The 26,293-nt window shown below is 37.0% G+C and overlaps 1 long non-coding RNA gene across 1 annotated transcript in view; it reads right to left on the bottom strand.

Annotated features, from left to right (window-relative positions):
- Positions 1 to 4,303: 4,303 nt before the first annotated feature.
- Positions 4,304 to 26,293, bottom strand: part of LOC128144564 (uncharacterized) — a 31,494-nt gene continuing 9,504 nt past the window's right edge. The window contains exons 3-8 of the long non-coding RNA XR_008236116.1: positions 25,108 to 25,196; positions 23,734 to 23,831; positions 20,307 to 20,489; positions 18,506 to 18,558; positions 10,893 to 10,969; positions 4,304 to 5,095 (exon numbers count right to left, since the gene is read on the bottom strand). This is a non-coding gene — a long non-coding RNA (uncharacterized LOC128144564). The remainder of the gene's footprint in view (positions 5,096 to 10,892; positions 10,970 to 18,505; positions 18,559 to 20,306; positions 20,490 to 23,733; positions 23,832 to 25,107; positions 25,197 to 26,293) is intronic.

Raw genomic sequence — 26,293 nt, 5'->3', positions numbered from 1 at the left:
AATGTTATTGCTTTTTAAAATTGCCTGTTAATGAGAATTTTTCTTGCTATTAAAAAAAGTCTGAGTGCCTTAGGACCATCTTTTGAATGCTGACATACCTGTTTTCAACATCAACAGTGTTGAACAATCAAAACAAAATCATCCAGGCACCACTTTTAGTAAAAGCAACAATGTTTTTTCACTGATCAAAATGGATGTTTACAGCACCTGTGCAACCAGGACTGATTTTGAAATGGCTTTTCACTGAACTATGAACGATTTCCTATCTAGTCCAGTGCAGCAGTGGTGGCTGTGCAAACACGTATGTGGAACAAAGATAGTTATTTTCTAAGGAAAAAGCCCACTGTTCTAAAAAGGCTGGTTTTAAGTAGAAGAAAAAAAGATGGTAGGAAAGGTTGCATTGACCTGAGTCACAGAATCCATGCAAATACTCAAGAAAAAGTGAAAGGTCCAAATAACACTTTGCTTTCTCTTCTGCGCTTGTGCAGCGTCCAATTTTCTGTAGCACCCATAGACCTCAGCTGGAATTAAGGATGGCTGTCATTTCTAAACATCAGGACCACACATTGTAACTCTTATCACAGACCCATTGAAACAGCATACTTCTATTGCCTAACAGCCTGTATCAACAGGAGAGAGACCGTCAGTGGAAGCAGAACAAAGTGAAGAGAAGGACGATTGGAAAACTTCCAGCCGGTTGCAGGTACTGTTAATTTGGTGGTCTGTACATGTGGCACACTGACAGGGCCTGGCAAGGCTGTCGGCACTTGCAGGAAGGATCATTTACCCTGGAAGGGGGCACTCACTCGACTGCAGGAGGGGGCTGAACGCGCACTGGCATGTGGGAAAGGCTCCTGCAAATCCCAGTCACACCCAATTTACCCAGCTCTGCCAGCAAAGAGGTGAGATTTGTAAGAGCTTCTGTATACTAACAAACCTCTGAATTAGTAATAAGTACCAAGTGCAACTGTGCACTCCAAAGAAAGAATGGAATTCATATGGTTACCGGTTTTACAGAATATGAACTAAATCTGGATTATCATACCTACCGTTTTTCATGTAATGAAAAAAAAAGGTTTACTAAATTAATGGTTCTGCTTTCCATCATATTGGGGAAAAGAGATCATATGCACATGGACACACTCAAATACAAGGTATGATTAAATAATCTTCGTCAGAAATAATCTTTTCATTATATTCTGGTAGGATACGGAAATACCACATCTAAAAATATTTCATTTTATCCTTCTGATGTCCTGTGGTGGTGTTCTGAGAGGGAGCTGGAAAGCTGTAGACAGCCGTGGGTATTTTTATAATTATTATGTTCTAATTCTATGTTAAAATGGAAAAATAAAAGCAGGAACAGAAATTAAATTTAGGAAAAAAGAGTGCACCTCCACTCAGTTGTAAGTAAGAATATATTCAGATCACAAAACCTTCTTTGATGGCAGCAGATGTAGTAACTGATAGAAAGGTGTCTTTGTTGGACAACTCGGGAGGGAAGTTACGGGCTGAGTGGGTCTAATTAATGATTCGAGATGACATACTTCCAAAGTGATCACTTCTGTTCCTACTTGAAGCATCTTAACAGGCAAGTATCTAACACTGTTTTGGCCCATGGAGTGTTACATTTCATCTCCAGGGCTGTCATTCTGGCATGCTTCATAAGTAGTTAATTGTGATGAGGGAGGCAGGGGGAGATGGAGAGATAAAAAAATCTCCTGCATTTATCACTCAATAATGCATTTTAGTTCTTTGGCAGCATATTGGGATACTTTTTTTTTCATCCATTTGCATTTATTTTGTAACAAGGCTTTCTTTTTTTAAATTGATACTGGGCAAAAGAATAGGAATAAAACATTTTTTGAAACTCACTTGTCTCAAATGAAAAAAAACATTCAGTCTGGGAAAAAAAATTCTGTGGGCAAATGTATCATCTACTTTCCTTCTACCAAAACCTGCTGAAGGTACTGTACATAGCTGATGAGCGTGCTTACAAGAAAGGAGTATTTTTTTATTATTATTTGTTTACTCCTGTTCCCATAATGCTGGCTTGGTTGTTTGTCTGAAAGAGGAAGCTAACAAAAGAAAAGTGATATTAAAGAAAACAATGTTTTCTTTATTATTATTTATAATGAAAACTGAAAATAAATTGAAAATAATGCAACATAAAACTATGTTGCTTTTTCAAAAAAATTCACTGAAGCTGCATTTGTAATGATACGTCCTGGGTTTTTGCATAGCCAGTGAAGTTTTATATGAAACATCTAATAATGTACCTATTGGAGATGCCCAGGTATAATTTAGGGAACCATATATTCCCAGCACACCACTGAGAATAATGTAATGAAATACTTTCTTTCCTGGTTTAATTGCCAGCGTATCTGCTTGTATGAACTGTGCACTACTCCATTATGTATAAATATATTTTTTTTCCCTACAAGCAATCACCACATAACACATACAGGGTGCAGACCTTAACTATACACAAATAAACAGTTCCCAAAGGGCTTGCTGCTGAGGCTGTATTTTCTGATACTCAAAAATACATTCTCAGGCTCTTTTCTTAGATCTCTAATTTCATCATACACCTAAAAAATATGGGACAAGGAACCAAGCCAGATCCTCATACATTAGGAAACCCATGCATGAACTCCACAGCACGTGGAATTAATGGCTCAGAAAGACACTAGTAAGATGCCCAGTCACTAACACTTCATTTGTCGTACCAGTATTTGATAGCAATTCATGTGTATCAGGCATGAATTTTAACTACAGTGTAACCTTCTTTACTGCACTGCTTAATATTTTGCCCTCAATACCACAAGGTTGTTCAAAAACTGAACCAGAAATTAAATGAGTTCAATCTGAAACAAATACATTTGATCCATTTTCCTTGCTTAAGCAAAAAGGTGATCTGCACACAAAGTATTTTAGTTGGTTTGGAACAAACCAGACTGCTCTCAAAGACTGAAATGGCTCTCAAAGACTGAAATTAGATTTCACGAAATAGCAGGAGGAGGAACCACTACCACCTCTTTCATCATTTGATAGCTCACACTATAAATCTTCAATTTCTTCTTCTACAAGATGTGAAACTACTTGTCTAAATTCCCAGGCGTTGTAGCTAAAAGGCACTCTGGGATGAAGATGATGAAGGAACTAGGCAGAAGAAGGGCTCTTAAGCTCTTCTGTAGTAATTGATGATCTTGCTATGTATAGTTCAGTGCATTTGCCAGAAGTGGAACAGATGCTGGCTGGGCTTAGCTGCCAGGTGAGTGAACCGGTTACTGGGCTTGAGAGCTGTAACCCTTTGCGCTCTGCCAGTGCACAAGTGGCACAGTGTCGCTGCGAGGGGGGGGCACCCCAGCCCCTTGTCCTGAACCCCTCTCTGGTACATCACACCCCCTGAAATGCAAAAAGGGCAAAACACAGTCCTGTCATATAGTGCCTATAGCTTATGACCCTAAAGAGGTGTGCTTGAGCTCTGCTCTGAACCAAGCCAAGAATTTTATTTTCTTTCAGTGGAAAACCGGTGTTTTGTACATTGTACGATTATGACCACAAATTGATGTATGATATAAAATGCAGACATCAAGGAGGGAAGATAAGCCCTGTATGAAAAGAGTTTACAGTTACTTTGCTTGTCTGCTATACTGGTGTCTGGAATAAAGATGAAGTACCAAATGTAAAAGACTTAAACCCTGAAAGAATGAGGAGGAATAGGTCTCCCTGGTACCTGGAGCCCTGTTTCTAAGGGTATGGAAATTAAAATCTGTGCGCTGAATTCCATCCTGGTAACCTGGTCATCTAATAGTGTCCTGTAGCACTGTAAAGTGGTACAGATGTTAATAAGTTGGAACCTCAGATTAAAAATATGTACAATATGAGGAGAAGCTATACAAATTGAAACTACATCGTCTTAAAATGATCTGAGGAGGAAGGCAGTGGTGTAATTAAAGTACTTAAATTTTTGAATAAAATAAATGAGGTCAACTCAAGTTGCTATGTTCACCAGAAAAAAAAAAAGCATTTAATTGTTAATTAAATAAAAAACAAATTCAGAGTAGATGTTTCTAAGTACTTTTTCACGTACAGAGTTCTACTGAAATAGTTGCCTTACCAAACACAGAAAAAAATTACTAGCCCATTCAAGAAAGAACGAGAAAGAAAATACACAAACAATAGGCTACAGAAAGAACCCGGATGTATTATTTTTAGATGCCTGAATTGCAGCCATTAAAAAAATGCTTTTCCAGATCTCGCTCTGCCTTTAGTTTCCATAAATTAATAACACGCATTCTGGCAGAAATAAAACTATATGGCACACTTGCCTCAGAAAACATAGGTAAAACATGTCTCCTCAGCCACGCAAATGCAGGCTCTCTGTATACTGGCTCTAATAAAAGTCTGTGAAAGCAGTTGTTTTTTTCCAAGCATTCCTGTTTATTTTACATTAAAGTTATATAATGCCATTAATGTCCACTTATAAAGGTTTAAAAGGCTAGATATAGTCTTCTCCAGAAGTGATGGCAGTTTCCATGAGAACAGTGTAATTTTCAGTACAGAAGAACAAATCAGTGCTTTAATGACGGAGTAGATACTGAGATTAAATGCAGCGGGTTAGTGAAACCTGCTTGGATTTCGAAAGGAGAGTGCATGAACTGAGATTTTAAGAGTGGGCTTTCTCTGACTTCCTTATTGTCCCTGCATTAAGCATCAGAAAACGTTCCGTTTGGCTCACATACCCTACTTTGTACATTAACTACCCAACAGAAACACTAAACGACAAAATCGGCAAATGCCAAACAACATCAAACACTGTTCAACAACTGTTCTTCAGTTTCACCTAACCCTAGGTCAGGCTTTTCCATGCAATTAGGTCATGTAAGAAAAGAAGAGATGCCAATGGCATCTCCTTTATGAACTCACTTCAGATCTTTCCCAAGTCAAGACTTTTTGTCAGTCATACTTCACAGAATGGACAGTGCTGCTTCTTCCAGGAGTTTGGGTCCTATGGTCCAGACAGACAATTAATCCCATAGTGTAGCATTGCCTCTGTCATCGTTGGCCTTCCGTATTGTACTGAACCCTGCTGAAATACAGAGAATTTTCAAATGATAGCTAACTCCTTAGAATCCTTCTCTGAAAAGAAGTCATGTTTCCCAAGATTAGTGATGATATTCTGACATGCAGAATACTTGGCATACACATAGTGCATATATTAGTATCAATGCCAAAAGAAAAATTCAAAATATTAATTTGAAAATTAAGTTCTTAAACTTTCCAATTTTCCCTCAGAGATACAAGCCAAAATGTTCTGCTGCCTGAAGGAGATCAAGAGCGTCATTGTGATTTCTTTATTTTATTCCTTTAAACAATTACTATCTGACAAGTTTTAAAAGTAATTATTTAGAGGAATAAAATAAAGAAATCAATACCCAAAGGCACAGCTGTATTACTGTGCCAGAGAGCTCTGCTCAGGCCATGCCCTTGCACACTACTAACTAGCCTTTTTCGGCAGTTCCTCTGTCAGCAAATGTGAGTATTTCTTCAGTATATGATTGATACCTGGTTCAAAAGTTTCACTGTAGTGCAACCGTTGTGGAGCCTCCATCCTTGGAGATACTCAGAAGCTGTCTGGACATGGTCCTGGGCAGCCAGCTCTAGGTGGCCCTGCTTGAGCAGGGGGGTTGGACAAGATGACCTCCAGAGGTCCCTGCCAGCCTCAGCCATTCTGTGATGCAGTAAGGGCCCACAGTATAATTATTAAAGGCTTAATAGGCTTTTGTAGGCTACATGAAGTACTTTCTGCAGGATTTTTCCCCTATAGGTTGTATGTTTCTTCATTTATCAGGCCTTAACCTGTATCTTTCGTCTCCATTTGAATCTTTGTGATCGCACCCAGACTGTCTGCAAGGCACATTTGGGTTGTATGAATGAAACTATTCAGCAGATAGAGACCATTTCAAATTTAAGATTCCCCATATGGACCCTGACTCCTTGACTGGTAATTTTAAAGTAATTATTTTGATGGATATTATTCTTCAGGTTTCTTTGTGATAATTTTTTCTGTATGTAAGTGATTTCCCCTTTATTTGCTGTATTTTGTTGAAAGTTGCTAAGACCAGCAGGAAGCCAAACAAGAATAAAGGTTCAGTGGTACCTTCACCTACAATTACAGAAGCTGATTATATGCCATCTGACCCTTAAATGGGATGTTTTTATAGCTCTCCACAAGAATAAAAAAACCTCCCCTTTGCCTACCAAAGCAACTTGGTAAACAAGGATTTCCAAAACAATCAAGATTTGATTAAAAAAAAAAAAAATCTAAATTCATAAAATCATCAACTATGCAAAGTCCATATCCTGATTCTCTGTATGAATACCTGCTAATTAAAGATGAAAGGCTCATAATATGGCTTTCAGGTAGGCATCAGAAACATAATTTGCTTTCTCAGCAATCCTTCAAGAAAACACAATGTCCACATTTGCTGTTGCACCTGTTAAATGTGCCATAGATATGAGCCCCTCACTTTTTATTGCCTTCATCATGTTGTGTTGCAGGAATGCAATGCGGTGTGACCTTTCTGACACAGTATGACAGAGCAACAATCAGTTCAACACAACTTGAGCAAGCAGTTTTTGAAAACAGGAAAGCGAACATGCAGGCCAAAGGAAAGCCACAAACTAGCAGTGATTGTTTTGCAGGGTCCAAAATGTTTCTGTTCAGATGAAAACTGAAACACTGGCACTCTTTTCTTGCCCTGACGTAACTGATTTAATCTAAAACACCTTACACTGTCCTACGGGAATTGGAAGGGTGAAAGCAAGAGGCAACTTCAGAAAAAAAAAAAAAGGTTTAGTATTTTCAGGGTAGGGTTTATCGCTTTGTTCTACACCATTCATTACACACATCATGCATCTGATCTGACAGTTTTATTGTGCTTTGTATCTTTAGTTAATCTTTTCCCTGGGAGGGAGAAAAGAGAAATTAAAAACTTGCCAGGGTTAAGACTCAGGAGAACCCCCTTGTCAGGATAATTTTTTTTTTTAAAGTCTATACAGTTGCTGACCACAATTCTCAAAGCAAAAATTTGTGTCTAAAACCAGGATTCTAACCTCACACTTCAGAAACTTAAATAAGAAGCTTGATGTAATGCCGAGCAGCTAGTAATCCCAGAAGTGCCAAAGAACTGCTGAATGCTATGCACTTTGAAAAATCAAGCCAGCAAACTGCACATACTACATTTTCAGGTTTTCATGAAGATGTAGTTGGGAATTCTCTGATTAGTTTGAGAATACAGCTGTGGTTATCTTACAGGAGGAAAAGGAAAATGGATAATTTAGATTTAGATGCTAAAATTGAGGTCTAGAAAAACTTGCTTCCCACCTAACTCTGTCTTAGTTTCAAAACATCACCTGTAAAATGGTAATAACATTTTTTCCTACCATTTCTCCAAAGACTCGCTTCCCTTGCTATGTTTGTAAAATTTATATGCCCAGACACTGCTTCAATGTACACCAGAATAATACAACACCAGGCTAAGGAACACAGACTAGTGCTAAATGCCTACTTCTTAAAAATCAGACCTGATTATTAGCAGAAAAATCCATCTTGGTTCATCACCTCCTTAGCCCTCCCTCTCCCTACTGTCTGTCTTTATTGGTTGCTCAGCCCTCAGAACTGGACCTGCAGGTTTCCCTTGGGCAGCACCTTATACCGCCTTCTTCCACCTACACAAACAGTAAGTGAAATAATGTAGCTCCATGATTTTGCTGAAGGGGTGGCCGTGGGCTTTGGTACCTTGGCTTGTTTTCGGACCTTAAAATTGAGGAGTATTTAACATTAGGAGCTGGCTGAGCACCTTCCTGGTGCATCACAGAAAGGTTCTGTGTCAGCCAGTTTCAAGCTTATTGATTTATGGGAGAGATTTTAGGCTTCTTAACTCACCTCCCAAATATGCCATCTATTAATAGGAACCTTGACGATCAGCAGGCTCCTGCCCTATAACTTTGAGTTAAGTATCTCTCCCGCGTCTGTGCTCCACCTCTACTGAAGAACAGCGTGGGAGCTGCCGAGCACCATTGCCAAACTCCTGGTTTGCAAAGCACACGAGTTAGCATGGGCGGCAGTCACTCCTAATAAGAGTTTGCACTTCTTCCGTGCAACTTTAAGCCTTGTTTTAGAAGCATCTAGCATCAACCTTCTGTAGCTGACCCTTGCTGTATTTAACAAGTATCTTTTGTTTCAGCAGCTTCTCCGCTAATCTCACACTTGTGTGAAATTGTTGTTGACGAGGTGAGACCCTTTGTGGAGCTGACTGCTGCAGAGGACCTCCAGCTTAAATGAAAATGACAGCACTTCAGCAAGGCCTAACATAAATTCTTTGACAGAATATAGATTCACAAAGAGAAGTAATTCTTGCTGCTGTCATAAAACATGGCTTTTTTGAGATCTCGGGACCATATGGTACCACCGTGAATGGAGCAATTGCTAGCACCATCTACTGGTAAACGCATTGAATTGAAAAAATAGAGGCGTTTTATTTCCTTAGAGTGGATCTCAGAAGAAAAAAAAAAACATTATAGGATCATCTTTCAGATATGCACCAGTCTGTGGCACACTAATGACAGCTCTCCAGTTGCACTGGTAGGGAGGGAGCCTGAAGAATGAACTACGAGCTAAAGCCTATTCGTTCCCTCCAGCCCACGGATGATACTTTACTTTTCAGTTCTGCCTTGCATTAAAAAAACCATGGCTATTCTGCTCTCTGCACCTCTTTTCCTCTTACTGGGAAAACTACATTAGGATGTGGTGCAACAGGATAACAGCAAAAGCATCACATCTGAGTGCTAGAAATACAGAGTCCTGACAGAGGACTTGTGTATCTGAGAGGAATTCAGGATAGATGGAGCTGTGTCAACATTACAAAGGAACTGGGAATTATAGAAGAATTTTAAAAAAAAGACTGTACTGTAGTACTATGACTCACTGTAAGTCTGATCCAAATATTATCAAATAGGAACACCTTATTTTACTCTGTTGGGAATTAAAGTAAGCGCTAGGCAAAGTGTATTGACAGGGAAGTTTGATACTTCGTAAAAACTTTTCTGATTTAACTGTAAAACTGTCTTTCCTCAGAGGGATGGTGGTATAGTTGACAGACATTTTAAGCACAGCCTCCTGATTTTTTTGAGCTTAGACATTATTTGAGTCAAAAGGAACACGCAGATGAATAGTGTCTTAGTTTAAGAAATCACAGTGTATTCCCCCATTTTTCATTGATACTGATTGAAAAATAATTGGGGGTCTTGCATTAGGTTCTAACATCAGAAGAATAAATTAACACTGTCATATTCAATCAATTTTGGTTGTGTTCTTTGCATAAATCAAGTCCAGAAGAGATCTTAGCTAGGACATTTAATTCCGATCCTTTCACCTGACAGCAAAACCAGAGCCAGATCGAGATGATTTTATGCTCATTTATAGATTATCACAGGGGATCATAAAGAAATTCACCAACACCTATGTCAGAATCAGGATGAAGTATTCAGACTCACAGCCAGACAAATCAGGAAATGCTGAAGTCCCAAAGCCCTTGCTCCACATTTCTTCCTGAAATCTCCACATCTCCACTCTAAAATACAGGACAAATGACAGCCTGCATCTGGTCTTCTGCCTAAACATGAAGATGTCTGACAACCAGTTACTCTCTTGAAGAGACTGTCTGTTTGAGGCAGTGGTCAGCAACTTTCAAGCTTCCAGACAATGATGTTGATTCATTACCACTTATATCTTCACAATTTCTTGCTATCCTTTACCAGATAGAGCACAGAGACTACAGCTAAATACCAAAAAGCAAGAACTAGTACAAACATGATGTAACACAGTAAAATCCTGAGCCAAGATCTGTTGAACCAGCTAAATTGCATCCCAGTGAACTATTTGAAACCATAAAGCCATCAGTTCTGAGAAGCTGTACTCTACATCGGTGCCCAACACCAAATACTGCCAAGAAGTCTTACTGTATTTCACTTTTAAGTAACCTAGACATTTGGGAAGCTTCCTCAGACGGCATGGACCCCCTCTGCCTATTTCCATCAACTGAGAACCCAACTATGCTCCCACAATTCATTGCATTCACTCATTGAGAGATTATGATACTTCAAATTTTAACCAAAAAGTGGTGATCCACTCCATGGTTCTGTAGTCTCAAGAAACAGCCCCTTGAATCACCATTCAGCTTCATTCAGGAGATAATTCTCCTTTTCTTCCCTCAAATAATATGATGTTTGTTGAAGAAACCCACCTTCCAGATGATAGTCATAACAGCTGTTTGTTTAGGACTTGTGATGAAATGACCACTCAGATCTAAGACCATAACACTTCCCATACTTTGTTTTACGTGCAAACTACGTATCTGTACCATTGCCCTAAAACATATATGAGTCCCAACTGTTGAGATCCAAACATCAGCAAGACCCAGACTTAAATTTGGAGAGTTCACCAGTAAAACGATTTAAACTGCTACAGAGCTCGTGTTGTGACATGCGTCCACTGCCTACGCCTCGCTCTGCTTTGCTTCACCAGCCCCTCTTGGCTTGCCAATGGCTCTTGACCCTAGTCCTGACAGCTCTGTAACCAGTTTGTGTTTGGTCGGTGCTTCCCCACATGTGTAAAACCACCTTGCTCCACATCTGCCTATCGATCCTTTCACTTCCTCCTTTTCCCTTCATCAAATATCAACAGACCTCTCTTCCAGGTTGCCCTCCCCTGGCATTCACTGTGGGTACTGCTGTTGTTTTAGGCCACAGCCACTGGGCTTATAGATGAAGCTTCCTTTAAAAGAAAATCTTTAAACTTTCTTTGACGAACACATACAACTGACCTGTTTCTTCCCATGCAAGAGGGCAAAAGACCATCTCACGACAGTTCTGGCAGTTGTCCAAGTCCTCCAGGAAGTATCTAAGAAACGAGAAAACAAAAGAAAGTAAAATGGTTTGTCTGATTCTCTCTCCACCAAAATAATGCAATTTCTCTTATGTTTTGGAATTTATTTATATCGGAAATAAGGTTAGAAACCAAAGTAAATAATTCTGGCTTTTTTTCCTTGTTTCACTTCCTTTTAAAATACTGTTGCAAACAGTACTATTTCTTGACAATACCTGTTACTTTTGCTTCAATCTTTGTGGCTTTTTACACGGTCAAGTATTCCAAGTAATGTTGTTTCTCTGTCTGAAAAAGCCTAGATAGCCCAAATTTTTTATTTGATTTCTTCACTTATCCTTAAAAGCTAATTGGTTTGTTGTTTTTCTCCAAGCCTACCCTGGATTTTATTAATCTGTGACTGCAGGAAGATAGTTTTGTGGTAAAAGTATAGGCATGGTTATAGCCTTGATTCTCTGTTGCAATTACGTGACTTCCCGTACATCGTATTTCTGGGCCTGATTCTGACCATATAAATCCTGTAAGGTGCTGCAGGTACAAGATGTCTCCATTTCCTACTGATTATTTTATGAAGGCATTCAGCACGTCACGGATTTAAGCTTTCTTGGTGCCAACAGCTCCCAGCTGGGTGAGAGAACAGAACTGAGCTCTCTGTGCTTGTACCTTCTTTAATAAAGAAAATTGGGAGGCATTGAAAGCATCTAAATGCTTATAAATTCATCAAAATTGAGGTGTTGAAGTCTTCTTTTCTAAGGTGACTTGGTCATTAGACGCTTAGTTACTACACTGCCTCAGTAGGACTCCTGAGAATTTTATGCAATAACTTTTTCTTCTGTTGCAACAGTGCGGCAACGTTTATAAACAAGAGCCTCAGATGAAAGGACTTGTAAATGTAGAATATGTTATTAACTGTCATTAATTCATTTCATAAACTACCTCTGGGACCCCCTCCTGATGTCCTTCTTAAGTTGCTGCTGCATCTGGAACTGTTTCCAGTTACAGCTGGGATTAGTATTACACAAAGTACAAATTTGAGTAACCTGGCTATTAAAGGAAAAGAACAGGCTGTTCACACTGTTTATTTGTGTTATTATGTATTTCTATATCTCCTGTAAACATTAATGAACAAAAAAATGTTGATTGTTGGTCTACCTTCTTCCTGATTAACGAATTTGCTCATTTTAAGCTATGATCCTTTACTTTTTCCTTCAAACCCTGTTGCCTGAACTATTCATTAATTTTCCAACTAAAAAAATTCTTTGGTTAACTCTTCTGCATATTTATTGGTTCTTTAACTATCCAAAGAGTGCTGGACATGTACCAGAGAAACAACACCCATTTCAGAAATAGGAAATTCGTATTTATTTACTATGAAGTGGACTAAGTAATCTTAAAATTAACCGATGAAGTAAAACCAACAAAAATAGTGCCATAGGATTGGTTGCAGCTGCTTTAAAAACAGGTTCTTCTTCAAAACATGGGTTTTTTTCTTCAAGGAAAAAAACCCAAAATCATGAAGGTAAGATTATCCCTTATTTGCTGTAAAAAAAAATAGTTCCCTGTAATCATTTTTCTTCATCTCACTAATGAGTAAGTCAAATTCCTTTCAGGGACAGATTAGACTTTCTCATGTGACACACTCTGGAATGCTATTAATGTTCTGTGCTGTGCATACAGTGTTCATTTTGAACTACCTGTATGCGGTTTCCAGCACTTTAAATGATTACATAGTAGGTATGTGTTTATATATAGTATGTAATCATCTCAAATGCTAGGATAGCAATATGAATAGATAATAAGAAATAGACTTTACTTTTGATTACATAGGTTTGTGGTTAATTGTTTGAACTTTGGTAAATGAAAGAGACTTAATTAGTTTTTAAAAAAAAACAAATCCTGAAAATGGGCTGTTATTATTTAAGTTTAATATATATTTTATGGCTTTTATGTGCAGAGTATAGCACTTTTGGGGGTTTTGTTTCATTTTTTTATTCAGTTTGGTTTATTACTTTATTCATTGATTTCCCATAATAATGCTTGTGCTTATATACTGCCTTTCAGCTGAGGCTCATAAAGTACTTTACAAACACTAATATATTTTTCTCACCACTTTTATTTACATTGCCCTTCTAATGAAACTATCACAGAGTAGCTGTATATAAATTACACTGAAGTAGCAACAGAAGTAGAAGACAGAACATGCACCAGAAAAAAAAAAAGGGGGGGGGGGGAAGACTGGAATGAAAGCCCCAAAAGCTACATCCCAGGTAGCTGTTCCAACTTCTAGTCTGCCCTCCCTGACAAGACGTAGGATTGTGGACTGAGTCAACTACACAGCGATCACTCAGACATTAGTCTAACCTGTTCTTAAAAATTTCCAGTTATGGAGATTGTCTGGGGATAGTACAGAATCTATTCTCACACTGAACTACCCATATTGTTAGAAACTTTTTCTTAATGTCTAATCTAAATTGGTTGCTCAAATGAAGTTTAGCTCATTACTTCATGACTTATTCACTTGGACACGGAGAAAAATTATGCCCTATCTTTGCACAGTGTCTTCTGAATTTGAAGGCAATTACCATGTAGCACCTTGGTCATCTTTTCTCTTCAGATGAAATAACACCAGTTCATTAAATCTTCACTAGTACAGTCATTATCATTGCCTTACACTTGCCATTCTCCAGTCTCGCCCTCCACGAAGCGTAGTGTTGAAAACAGACATAGGATTTCACCAGCGTGCCTTCACTTACCCTGCAGGGCGTGTTTCTTCTTGTGGACCCAGCAGGTGCTTGTATTTTGCACAACAGCTTGACAGCGTTTAAGTGTTTCCACTAGTGATGCTCAGTAAGACCCCAGATCTTCCCCTGCAGATCAGCCACCCAGCTTGTTCTGAACTGGCACAGCTGGTTATCGTTGTAAAAGTTCAGCACCTCATATTTGCCTTTATTCAACTCCACTCTATTTTTCAGACCGTTTCTCTAAACTATCAAGTTATTTGAAATTTTTTCTTAATTTTGCAACAAGCCTGAAGCTGCCTAGGGTGGTATTGTCTGCATATTTACTAAGCATAGCCTTTGTTTTATCATCCAAGTTATTGATGAAAATGTTGAGTACTGCTGCAAAGAGTACACAGGATCCTGCTTGATAGTTTGGCAGTGAATCGTTAAGAACCTCTCTGTAAATGTGGCTTTCCAGACCATCTTGTATCAACCTTAGGGCAGTTTAATTACAGACATGCTTTCCCCAGTTTACTTTTGAAGCTGCCATGTTATGCTGACAAAGGTCAAAGTACACAACACTGACTAGTTCTACTATAGCCACTCTATTCTTTCATAGAAAAAAGTTGGTTTGAACCTCAGATAATATGCCCTTGACAGATCTTTGTTGTTTCACACTTTCTTGGGTTGTTTTTGTTTTGGTTTGCATTTGGGTTTTTTTCCTTAGGAGCAATTTGATTGTTTCCTCAGTATTTTTTTCTGGGAAGGCTGACTAGTCTTTAATTTCTCTAATTCCCCCCCCCCCCTTTTTTTTCAGGGTCTGGGACTACATAAGTCCTCCACACTTTCTCAAAGATAACCTTTAATGTCTCCGTTTGATTTACCTGATTCTTAGCTTCCCAGTGAAGAGAGACCAAGTCCAACCAATTTCATAAATGGAACCTTGCTCAGTTGTCTCTGATGATTTCTCCCCCCCAAATCCTGCCTTTTTGCCACTGGTAATGTGCAGCTGATCTTCCTACTGACAGTTGAACTCTGATCCATTAAAAAAAAAAAAAAGTGGTATGAAGTATGTTAGCTTTCTCAGTGGTCCCTATCAATAAAATTGCTATCTAAAACAGTAGACCAGCACTCTCCATCATCATTGATACTCTCTATATTCCTTCCTGGTGCGTCTTATTTTGTGCCCTAATAAAAAGGCTGACTACTGCAATAACCAGAATAAACTCCTGCAGAATGCCACTCAATACGTCCCTCTACTTTTATCTTACATGGTACAATATATCATTATTAAACCATTCTTATCAGCATAAAGGGCTATTTGTAAGACAAAAAACCTTTCAGCATCTTCATATTCCTTCCACTTCTTGTATCAGATTGTTACAGAAATATAGATTTGACAGGAGTCTCAAGCAGTTTCCATAAAAAGTTCTTTAACCACAGGCACTCACCACTGTCATTCTGCTTGATATTTATTACATTTCACCTACATGGTTATAATATATATGGTGGTGACATAACACTTGACATCAGAAGAGTTCAAAACACTTTCCACACTGAACTTTTTAATACAGCAAAAGTAACTAAAGTGACTTTCCTGAGGTTGCCCAGCAAATTATTGGCTGAGCCAAGAACGCAGTCCAGATCTCCCAAATCCCAGGCCAGTGCTCCATCATTATGCCATCCAGCCTCCCATATTATTAATGCTCAGCCTTAATATATTCTTGTAGCAATTGATTTAATGCTATTAGTTTCAGACAGCTAATTCAAAGCTCCTTTAGCTATCCAGCCTCCAGGGTTTCGCTGGAACAAAGAACTTCAGGACTGATCCAGAAAATAACATTAAAACTTTTTCTGGAAGCCTAGCTACTTTTTTTTAGTTGAAAAGTTATTTCAAAGGGAAAATATCACCTAATTCTAAATCCACTGAAAATCAGATGGAAAGATTACATTTAACTGCGTATGTTTGTGATCAAGCCCACAATGTTTTTCTGCATTTCATTTTCAGACTATAATATTCAATAAAGATGTATGGTAGCAATTAATGGGATGAAGTCAAGATAATGATCACGACACATGAAAAGAGAATTAAGTAAAAAATCCTTAGGGTTTTAAAGAGATAATTGGGGTGGGTGGAAGTGGGGGCTGCAGAAAAATTACATTCATCCACCACCTCTTGGGCATAAGAGCAGATAAAGGTTCTGTGTGAATAATAGACCAGATTAGAACAACAACAAAAGGGAGATAAAGTATCTTCACATAAAGACATGAAAAGGATTTTGGAGTGCCTCAGTCCTTTGGGAATGCCTAGAAGGGTTCAGTTCAAAGACCTCCAAAGATGGCAGAAAAGTTGGAGAGCTCAAAGAAAGTTACATATTCATTAGTCATGTGTGAGAGAGTGCAGGGGAATCAGGACAGTTAGAAAAATACATGCTAAGAGAAAGATCAAGAAAAGGTACAGAAAACTTCATATCAAATAAGCCACGTAGTCTTCTATGCTTTTGTCTTTCATAATCTGTTGTGTTGAGCTAGGTGGAAGAGCAGAAGGTAAATACACTTTTCAATCTAGTATCTCGGATCTGTACATAGCTTTTCTCACTCATCCGGCTTTCTCCGTGGCATAGTTTCAAGTTGCTGTCGCTTTCAGAAAGCTCTGCTTATGCTGTGTGTTCTCCATTATTTGTGTATCAAATAATGGAATATCATCTTCTTTCCATTTACGCTCAAAGGACATTTGTTTTTCTTGTACAGTTAGCCTTGTTGGTAGTCTTTGAATCAGACCTTATTCTTTATAGTGATTTTTAATTGCCATTGTATAACAATGCCAATTACTAGGTTTATGTCAATGAAATCTACCATATGTTTTACAATTTAGAATAACTTATTTTTATTATCTTTGCTCCAATGTGGATGTCAGCGTTCTTTACAGCAACTCTGGCAATGTAATAGCTTCTGTTTTCTACAGCTGGATACATTAAGAGAATGCCTTGTACTTCAAATACTCTAATGTGTACACAGATAAAACATAAAATACAAAATCAATTATTCAAAGAGAAAATTTTAAAATTGCAATAATGTAGAATGGAAAAAATAATATTTTATCAGTTCTAAGCAGAAATAGCCCTGAACAAAAGAAAAAAAAAATCAAATTTAATTATACCAAAATTTTCAGCATGTTGATACCAGATTTATTACAGGGATATAGACAGGCTAAACATCTGAATTTTATTTTTTGTTCAGATTCAGTGTCCTCCAGCCATTTGTGATGTTTCTTGCAATTTTTCTGCAGTTTTTCAAAGGAAAAGGATACACAAATCTCTCCCAAAGCTTTTATAAATATAAACACAAAATACATTGATTTTGTGTATTTATTCCTTAGTTTAATATGTCCTAGTAATGTCAGCCAGGTAAAAGATAAAATGTAAAAAAACCCCTAGTCCTAGTTCTGCAGACTTCAAGATCTTTTATTATTGTTGCAATTGATTTTTTTAAAAATGTTTAAATAGTTAAGAAACTAAATTTTAAAAGGTTGCTATTCATTTGAATTTTCACAAACATTATAAACAGCAAATAAATAATTATATAGATGACATTGTTAATCCCATTTTCATCAGCTGGTTAATGTTAGTGTATGAAGTTATATCTTCAGAGTCTAATTTACTTTTTACCCTATTTACTTCCATATCTGGCATCCTTTTCTCTCATTATCTCCTTCTGTGTGAAGGAAACCTTGAGAAAAAAAAACACCCGAATTCCCTTGTGAGCTGAGCTCAGCAATGAATCCATTATTCTAGTAACTGATATTTTGTGGTTCTGTCCTGATTGCTAGGTTGCCTACCAAAAGATTATCTATTTTTAAAAAAGCTCTTTATAATTTCAAATAGTAATTGAAGCACTTAAAACTTATTTAAGTCCAAACCATACATCTACCTTTCACCTAAATAGTAAAACTCTTTTTCATTTGGCCATCAAATCATTGATTTAAGTAATACTAATTTTAATTAATTTTAATTCTTATTAACAAAAGCCATACCATCAGGTTATGTTTATGAGGCCAAACACTGATGGAATGATCAGATCTGTGCAGGTGGATTCTTGTTCCCATTCACAGCGTGTTGATGGGCATGAATGGAAGTTCCTATCGTTGCAATTTCATTATTTAGAATTGCTCAATGGGTAGACACAGTGCAATTGCATTTCAGGCGCTGGGTTGAAACTTTATAAAAAATTCACATATCCTAGGAAATTCGTAGTACAATTGACTATTTCAGTCAGAGGTACTCTGATAATGCATTATGTCATCTGCATTAAAAAAATAATCAATGATTCAAAGAAAAAGTTTAAGAATTGCAATAATGTAGAAAGGAAAAATAATACTTTATCAGTTCTAAGCAGAAACAGCCCTGAACAAAAGAAAAACCACTCAATTTCATCCTACCAAATTTTCAGCATATTGATATCAGATTTTTACATGGATATAGACAGACTAAACATCTGAATTTTCCTTTGCATTCAGATTCAGTGTCCACCAAGCATGATGTATTATATCTCTGAATACATTAGTGTCTTGGAAGAATAACTGGGGCTTTGAAATGGCACATCTTAGAGATGGAATATTTAGAGAAACAGTAGATTTAACTAAAAAAATTCTCATTCTGTTTTGTACAACAAAGACCACTGTAGTTACCCGTGTACCCAAGCTGAGATTGAAATATAATTTTATGTACATAAGCATATATAAAGTTTATACAAATACACTTTTTGTAAAGTATATACAAGTATATTTTAAATATACTTGTCATAACAAAGCAGAAAAGAAAAGCCTGTGACTCACATTTAGGCTGTTAGGCAGGTTTACATCTCAAGTCATTCACAGGAGATTTTTATCTGTAGGCAGAAAACAAATACCTCTCAATACAAATCTCATGTGAATTGATATCTTAGTGCCAGAACTTGAGCTCTGAATCTTCAGTAAATTGCTCATCCCACATATAATATGTTACTGTATATATATCTGCCATGAACCCCGTTTGAGTCCACTGCTGCTCGTTTTACATCAGACTATCACCATACTGGTCTCAAATCACAGCAGTCAAAACATCTGCTTCATGCACTCAACTGCCAGGTCTGAACTTGGAGTACTTGAAGAAAACCATTATAAATCTCACACCCAGTAATTTGCAGCATTTTATCACCATCCACTAGTCACTGCTCATATTGCAGCAGTCCAGTCCTTCAAGCCTTACTCCTTGCAATTTCTACTGGTAGCCCATCGGGAGCCTAACCTGCGTCACCACCTCTGTCAGCAGTATGTGACTACATAAGCATTGCTTATGCCCCAGCCAAGAAAAGATAAAAATTTTAAGGAACCTACTTTTTCTTTCCTAAAACTATATGGTATCTCCTAATTGTGTTTCCTAGTTCTCTGTGGTTGTATTTTCTGAATCAGATTCCAGCAAAAGCATCAAATTAAATAGTTCTATCAGACTTGACAGTAGGATTTCTAACCACCCGTTTTGTTTGCTTTGTCATTTTTCACCTTCAATAATGAGAAGCAAAAGCTAGGGAATGTTACTTTTATTGCCTTTTTGGACAACAGTAGCTCAGGGATGGAGACTAAAACTCAGAAAAACAGCTGCAGTTACTTGCACACTAAAGCATATTGCCTGTGCTATATTCTGATTAAAGACGGGTGTGCTGTTTTGTATTAGCTTTGTTAGTGCTGAGTTGCTGTCTTCTCTTAGCCCAGGGCAAACCTCATGGTTTTAACAGTTTTCAGAGAAGTGCATTTTGCCCTTCACCCGAATAAAATTCAAGCCTTCTTTCACCCTCCAGCACTGACTGTCATGCTAAAACTTGTGCAAAGACATAGGTATATACTAACTTGAGCTGAAAATAGGTGGCTATGAGGTAGCAAAAGCTTTTTGTGGCATAGGTGGGTTTGGACGTTTTCCCTTTGCATTGGTCATGCTTCCTCTGTGTGCTAACCTACCTGTAAGAAGTTGTTTAAGGGTTTCTTCAACTGTTCTGTGCTAATGCAAAATTTATATTACATCAGGCTGATGTTTCCCATCTCAGCGGAGCTGAGTCTAGTGCTTATAGACTAAAAAGCCTAAAATAGCCAGGAAGTATTTACTTTCTTTTCTGAAATTTTTCTGTGGGTCAAACTTATGAAGTGGTCCTGAGAGAATTCAGTGCATCTGAATTCAATTTTTCAAATATCCTTTCAAACAGCAAGCCACCACATAACTATAGATATCTACACTTCTGCATCAAGAACTGTGTTATATGAACATGAATTGTTTATTTCTATAAAGCTGAAAGTTGGTAGCATCAGCGTTTTGAAAGGATTGATGAAAGCAAAATGATGACAAACTTTTTATGGAAGTATCTAAAGAACCACTGAAAAGAAAAAAATTGAAGCTACCTTTCTCTTTTGATACTGGCATTTCTCAATGCCATACATCTTTTCAGTAATTGAAAATATAATGATAGTAGAAAGTTTCTTTTACAAATTACCACAGCATTTTTTCTACTAGAACTTCCTTATCAGGTAAAGCTACAGAAATGTTAGGATTATACTGGTTGAAATATCTTTACCATCTTCCCAAAAACACAACTCTTACACTACTTACCATTATAATTATCTTTGGCCAAACACAGTGAAAAGACACATACATGCCAGGAGGACAAAACAGTGGCATTTGATGGTATTTCAGATATACTTGCTGTTAACAGCTGACTGGGTGGGGTTTGTTTCTTTAGATGAATTTTCACAAAACACACACTTTCTAATACTAAGTCTGGAGCCTATAAATCTATGAGACAAATCTTAGGCATGTACACTTTCTTTAAACAAACAAACAAACAAAACCAACAAAAACCCCCCACAACTTTAGAAGAATTTTGCTTATTATTGCTACACTCTCTATTGGCAACTTCTGATAGCCCAATAGTAATCTTAATGAACCAAAATTGATTTGTTCATAAAATCCAGGACAGTCTCACACAATTAATGAAGTAGCTGATGCTTATTCTAGTACAAACAGAAGTTTTTACATGGGGCATCACGAAAAGTTTATGAATTCACTGAGGTTGAAGAGAAGACAAGAGAACAAGAGATAAACATTAAAATTCACATAAATTAGATAAACTTTTCTCATGTATGAATGAAGGCAACTTCCTGAGAACTCTCAAATCTGTTTCATAGCATTAGCACTTCATAAAAAGTCTCAGAATTCTGTTTCCACTTCATTTCAAAATATATCCCCGACAGAGCATCTCCCCAGGTAAACACCACACTGATGTTATCAGTAAAAAGTACCAGCCAAAAAGAAAAAAAAAAAGTCTTGAAATATTCTTCTCCATTGACAGCTGAACAGTTTGTTTCAATTTGTAAGGACAAATATTTTACCATGACAGGTATTTTTAAAGCTAAATCAAGGCCTGACCTCACTATCTGCAAATGCAATATACATTTGCAAACTAAATTATGAAAGCAAAATTCAGTAACTGCATCTCCAAGTGCCCGATTCACTCTTTGATACTTAGAAAAAAACCTAAGATTTGTCAAGACAAGTGTAAAACTGTGGGCAAAACATTAACTCACATGAAGAAAGTCACTATTCTTCTGAATATTTACTCCTTACCTGACAAGTCAGTCCAAAGATTTAATCCCCAAACAGCAGGCCATCTTACATATAATTGCTAACATTAACTCCAGTGTTAATACCAAAGTATGTAACGTTGTGATAGATTTAAGGTCTTAAGACATATTCATACCTTTTTGGTTAAACAATAGATTGGAGCATGCAAGGTTACGACATTTGTTATTTTTGGCAAAGGTTTATAAAGGTTTGCTATGTGCAGTGAATTAAAATGCAAATCTCCTTAGTATAATAAAGGCACATGGACACAGTGCTGAAAATTTATCCAAGTATAAAAATAAGTGAATAAATGGTTGCATTCTTAACATATTCACTGACTTTTATGCTTCTAATTTACTATTCTCATCCATCCTATTGCTAGAGGAATCATTTAGTAAAAGCTTATTTCATAGTGAAGACCAAAACTATTAAGGAAGGAAGCAATTCTTTCCACTACTTTGAAAGACAAGAGCTTGACATGCTGTGTATACTGCCTGAATTTAAAGATATTTAGTTTGTCTTTCAAAGGAAGATTGGACAAAGCTGTCTTAACGTAACCCATCTTTCAATCACAAGTTATAATAATCATGAGATACAATATTCCTGGCCTGTGTCTACTGACTTTATTTAATATAAAATGCATCAGTCAGCCATGTCAGAAAAATTCGACTCCAGCTCCCATTTGTCTGCAATATCAAATCATCTGGTAATGCAAATAAAAACACAACACATCACAACTTGTAGGTCAAGCTTCAGACTGCAGAATAATGGTATGAAATAATAACTGACACATTTAAGTTTAGGATAGTTCCAAAAATAGTTAATGCTGCATACCGTAAAGAAATATTAATAGAACAGGCCACTTAAAGATCAGAGCACCTGTGCTTTTTATCACTACAATTCGGCATTATATACTTGCATATCAATGAAATATGTCACCTAAGACATGGTGCTGTTTTCTCATATGGAAACAGTCTTTTTCATTTAATTTAAACTGCAGTTCAGCTCTTTGGGGTGTCATGGTAAAAACTGCTTACCTTTGTACAGATTTATTTCTATGTCCAGTTATAGCTGATATTTTACTCGGTTAAATCTCTTCTTTTCCCCTCCTCATGCCGTTTTTACTCTTACAAGCACAGACCCAGTAGAGCAAGGAGCATGTGATCAGGTCACTTGTCACCAGAGCCATCAAAGCTGTTTACTATGATCAGAGTAATTATATTATTATCCATGTTAGTTCATTAATGATGAATGATGCAAAAGGAGCAAACTGAGTTGGGGTCTCGGATCTCCATTTGAATTTCCATTAAGGCAGCAAACAGTTCTGTGAACAGTAAAACTACTGAAAGTGTGGTCCCTGGGGATTTATGCCTTGTGGTTCAACTACCGGTTGTCCAAAAGTGCCAATTCTTACTGAGCTTCCTCAGTGAGAAACAGTTTGAGAGAGTATTTCTGTGTGGATGCTCTGGTGTCTAATAAGAGCTGAGCTGCCAATAAACTCTCTCGTGTATTTGGATTCCCGTTTTCATTGAACATGCAGCATTTTGGAGGCAACATAAAAGTTACAGAACTATAACATGCCTTACAAATTATCTTTTTGTAGCTGATACTACATAAAAGAACAAGCTTTACTAATACAGCATCCATACACTGCAGAATCCCCCACTCTTTCCAGTTCTTTCTAAAATAACATCTTATATAAGACAAGTCAAATGCTTTCACTGGCAGTCGGGAATTTGGGGAAGACATTTTGAACTCAAAAAAGTATAACAGCATTTAATTAGAAATTACAACGTACACCTTAAACAGTCAAATATTCAACAAATTATTTTGTTCGTTTCATTAAATATTTCAATAAATGTTTATTTCCTGCAACTAGTGTACCTGATTTTAATTCTCACACCTATAAAACAGTCCAGCCAAAGCAAACATTATCTATATGATTTCCCAGTAATTCACAATAAGACTGATGTAATAATTGAATTTTTTTTAAGCAATTATGTTTAAGCTACAAGCATATGAAGCTTTTGTAATGAAGTGTAAGAGCTCATAATCAGTTCTTTTCCACAGAAACATGGAAAATAGCACTTCTTCAGAATATAAGGAGATAAAAAATCAGGTAGAGCAGGTCCTTGCTGAAAGCTGAACACATGTATGCATTTTTGCCACAAAAGAAATCATATCAATCACTCAGAAAAATGATCAATAGAATAGCATATTTTCATCAATTGAACTACAAAACTGCAGGACAGACATAAAAAAGCTGATGTCCTGGCGATGACTGTATGTCTTATTCATTTACAATTTTGAATCACTTTGGACTTTTTGGTGCTAATTTGCATAATATAAGCACAAAAACATTCTCCAACAGTTACTCAGACCAAAATGCCTTGGTGGACTTATTCCTAAAATGTACCTCTGAAAGTGAGACTCTTGCTCTCCACAAAGTGTCAAGTGGATTCTGATGATGCAATACGAGCCTTTGTTGACAATTTCATTTCCAATATGTTGTCACTGTTGGCAGAATGAAAACAATTTCCCACTCATGTTAGATCCTCCTATTGTCTTCCAAAGAACTTAAAAATAACTAGAGAACATTTTATATGTTTGAAGTAACATTTCACTGACTTATGAACATTAATGACAATATTAACTTAAAAATGTCAATACATATATATACATGAAGGTACGTGTATACATATTTTTATGTGTAAAATTTACACACCTACAAGGGTGAATGACTGAAAATTACATACATATGCATATAAATATATAGACCTCACACATATAGGCATAGTTTTCCTCCACAGCTAGAACACCAAAATGCAATAAATCCATTTATAATCATCCACCAAGCACAAGAAAAGTTTCCCATAAATGTTGTCATTTGACCTATTCAGAAAAAGTCACCAAAAGGCCATCGATCTCTCATTGGATTTTGATTACACACACTTTGAACCAAGGATCTTTACATTTACTGCTCTCATTTATCACAGAACGTTGATTACAGGAAACATCCAAATTCTGACATTTCAAAGGTCAGTTTGCAGTTTTTAAAAATTCCCCTCCATTATTCATTTTACTGCATGCTCTGTTCCACAGGTAATCCATTAGAAACACAAGTTTACTTCTTGATCTAAATAATTTATATCAAAAGCTCAGATTTGAGTGGAATTTAAAAAATACTAAAATGAAAGAAAACTGATTATGCTAGTTATTCATCAGGGGAAAACATTTTGCTCAAGATAAACATCTTCAAGTTTATATAGATGTAGGGGTGGTTGATGGGTATTTTTGGAGGAAGGGGGGTGCTGTTGTTTTTACTAATTATATGCTAGATAAAGGTGTGATACCAAATTTGAAAACATGTGGTGTGTATAGTTTTAATTTCTGAGTTACCACATTGCCACGCATAATGTCAGTAGCATTACATCTCCCCAGATTCCTTGACTTCTTCAGGTTCATGCTTAGGCGACACAGCAGGCATGTCTAATCAGCTCCTACATTTTGTTTCAACATTTCAGTGAAACACATTATCTTATTAAATGCTTATAAAATAAATGTCTTCTCCCATACATTTTAGTTATTTGAATTATAATGAATGCCATGGATTACACAGGAAAAATATAGAACTTATCCAAAATCTTAATTTGGTGTTCTGTTGCAATAATAAAGTGAAATAAATTTTGATAGTTCTGAGCATTAACATGATAATTTATCAGGAAAGGGGAACACTCATCTGTGATTTATTTGTTTCTTAAAGAGACAGAAAGGTATTTGCTTCCCTTACCAATACTAATTCTGGGATCCTTGTAGGAAGGTATTTCTAATTGAGCTTGAAAAACTCACAGGTTTACATCTTCACATAGACACAGTGACCTGTAAAAGGATATTAGAATGTGAATGGCTTTTTATGTGCCTTATCAACTATTATTCAATATGCGCAAATACCACTAAGTGCATTTGCAAGATCACCTCTAGGCTTTCCCTTTCCCCCCTGCCACTAACCTACCTGCCCTGGGATTTTGCCACAAAATTATATTGCCCTTTTAATTAACCACAGATACTTAACTTCAAGAGAAAGACTGGTAATTTCTGAAGTGGTAGGTCCCTCGCTCTATAACTACTTCACATAGATGAACCCTGTACAGCTGTTGACCTCAGTGGCCCTGTTTGTAACATCTCTTTTACGTAAGTGGCTCAGACCAAACCTGGTGAGCTCCACTGACCTGCGTTAACCAGGCGTTTGTATGCATCTCAGCAGGTATCAACCTGTTAGAAGAAAAGCTACGGGACTGGGGTAGAAATACACCATTCTTAAACTTTCTGAGTAACAAAACATGAAACCTAACAACCTGCCTCACAAAATTGTGTTCAGGAATCCTAAAGCATGTTTTTTGGTGCACACTTTCATAGGTTGAGTTGACCTGTGGTGTTACATCTTGACTTTATTTCGAGCGCATAATTATACACTGAGGTATATTTTGATAGAGACTATATGGGATATCAGGGCTTTGCATAATGCAGTGTTGCAGAGTAATGATATAGTTAATCCAGAATAGCTGAATAAATACCAAATAAAATCAATCTTATAACTCTAGTATTGCCCCAGGACCGCAATAACATATGCCTTTTCCCTCCAGAATATTTGGTCAGTGCACTTTAAAATGCATAACATAGATATGCTCAGGACTGGTGTTACGACTTTTTGTGTAGGAAACAGTTTCTATATCAACATGTCGTACTGGCTGCCATTCCTGAAAGCTATTTTTATTTGATTGCAACACACACAGTTGAGGTCCAGAATCACTAAAACCTCTCAGCTGTTTTAATGCCATAGAAGATGGTAAGAACCATGAAGTGCCATGACCAAAATGTGTATAAACTGTTGCTTCTGGACATAGAGACTCACAGATGCAGGATCAGACCTTTGATGTACCCATGTAACTTGTCTACTACAAGGCATGGAAGAAATC

This window comes from Harpia harpyja, chromosome 7 (assembly GCF_026419915.1).
Source record: "Harpia harpyja isolate bHarHar1 chromosome 7, bHarHar1 primary haplotype, whole genome shotgun sequence".
NCBI classification, from domain to species: domain Eukaryota; kingdom Metazoa; phylum Chordata; class Aves; order Accipitriformes; family Accipitridae; genus Harpia; species Harpia harpyja.
Note: the sequence above shows the minus strand (reverse complement) of the source record. Positions and strands in the feature narration are given on the sequence as shown.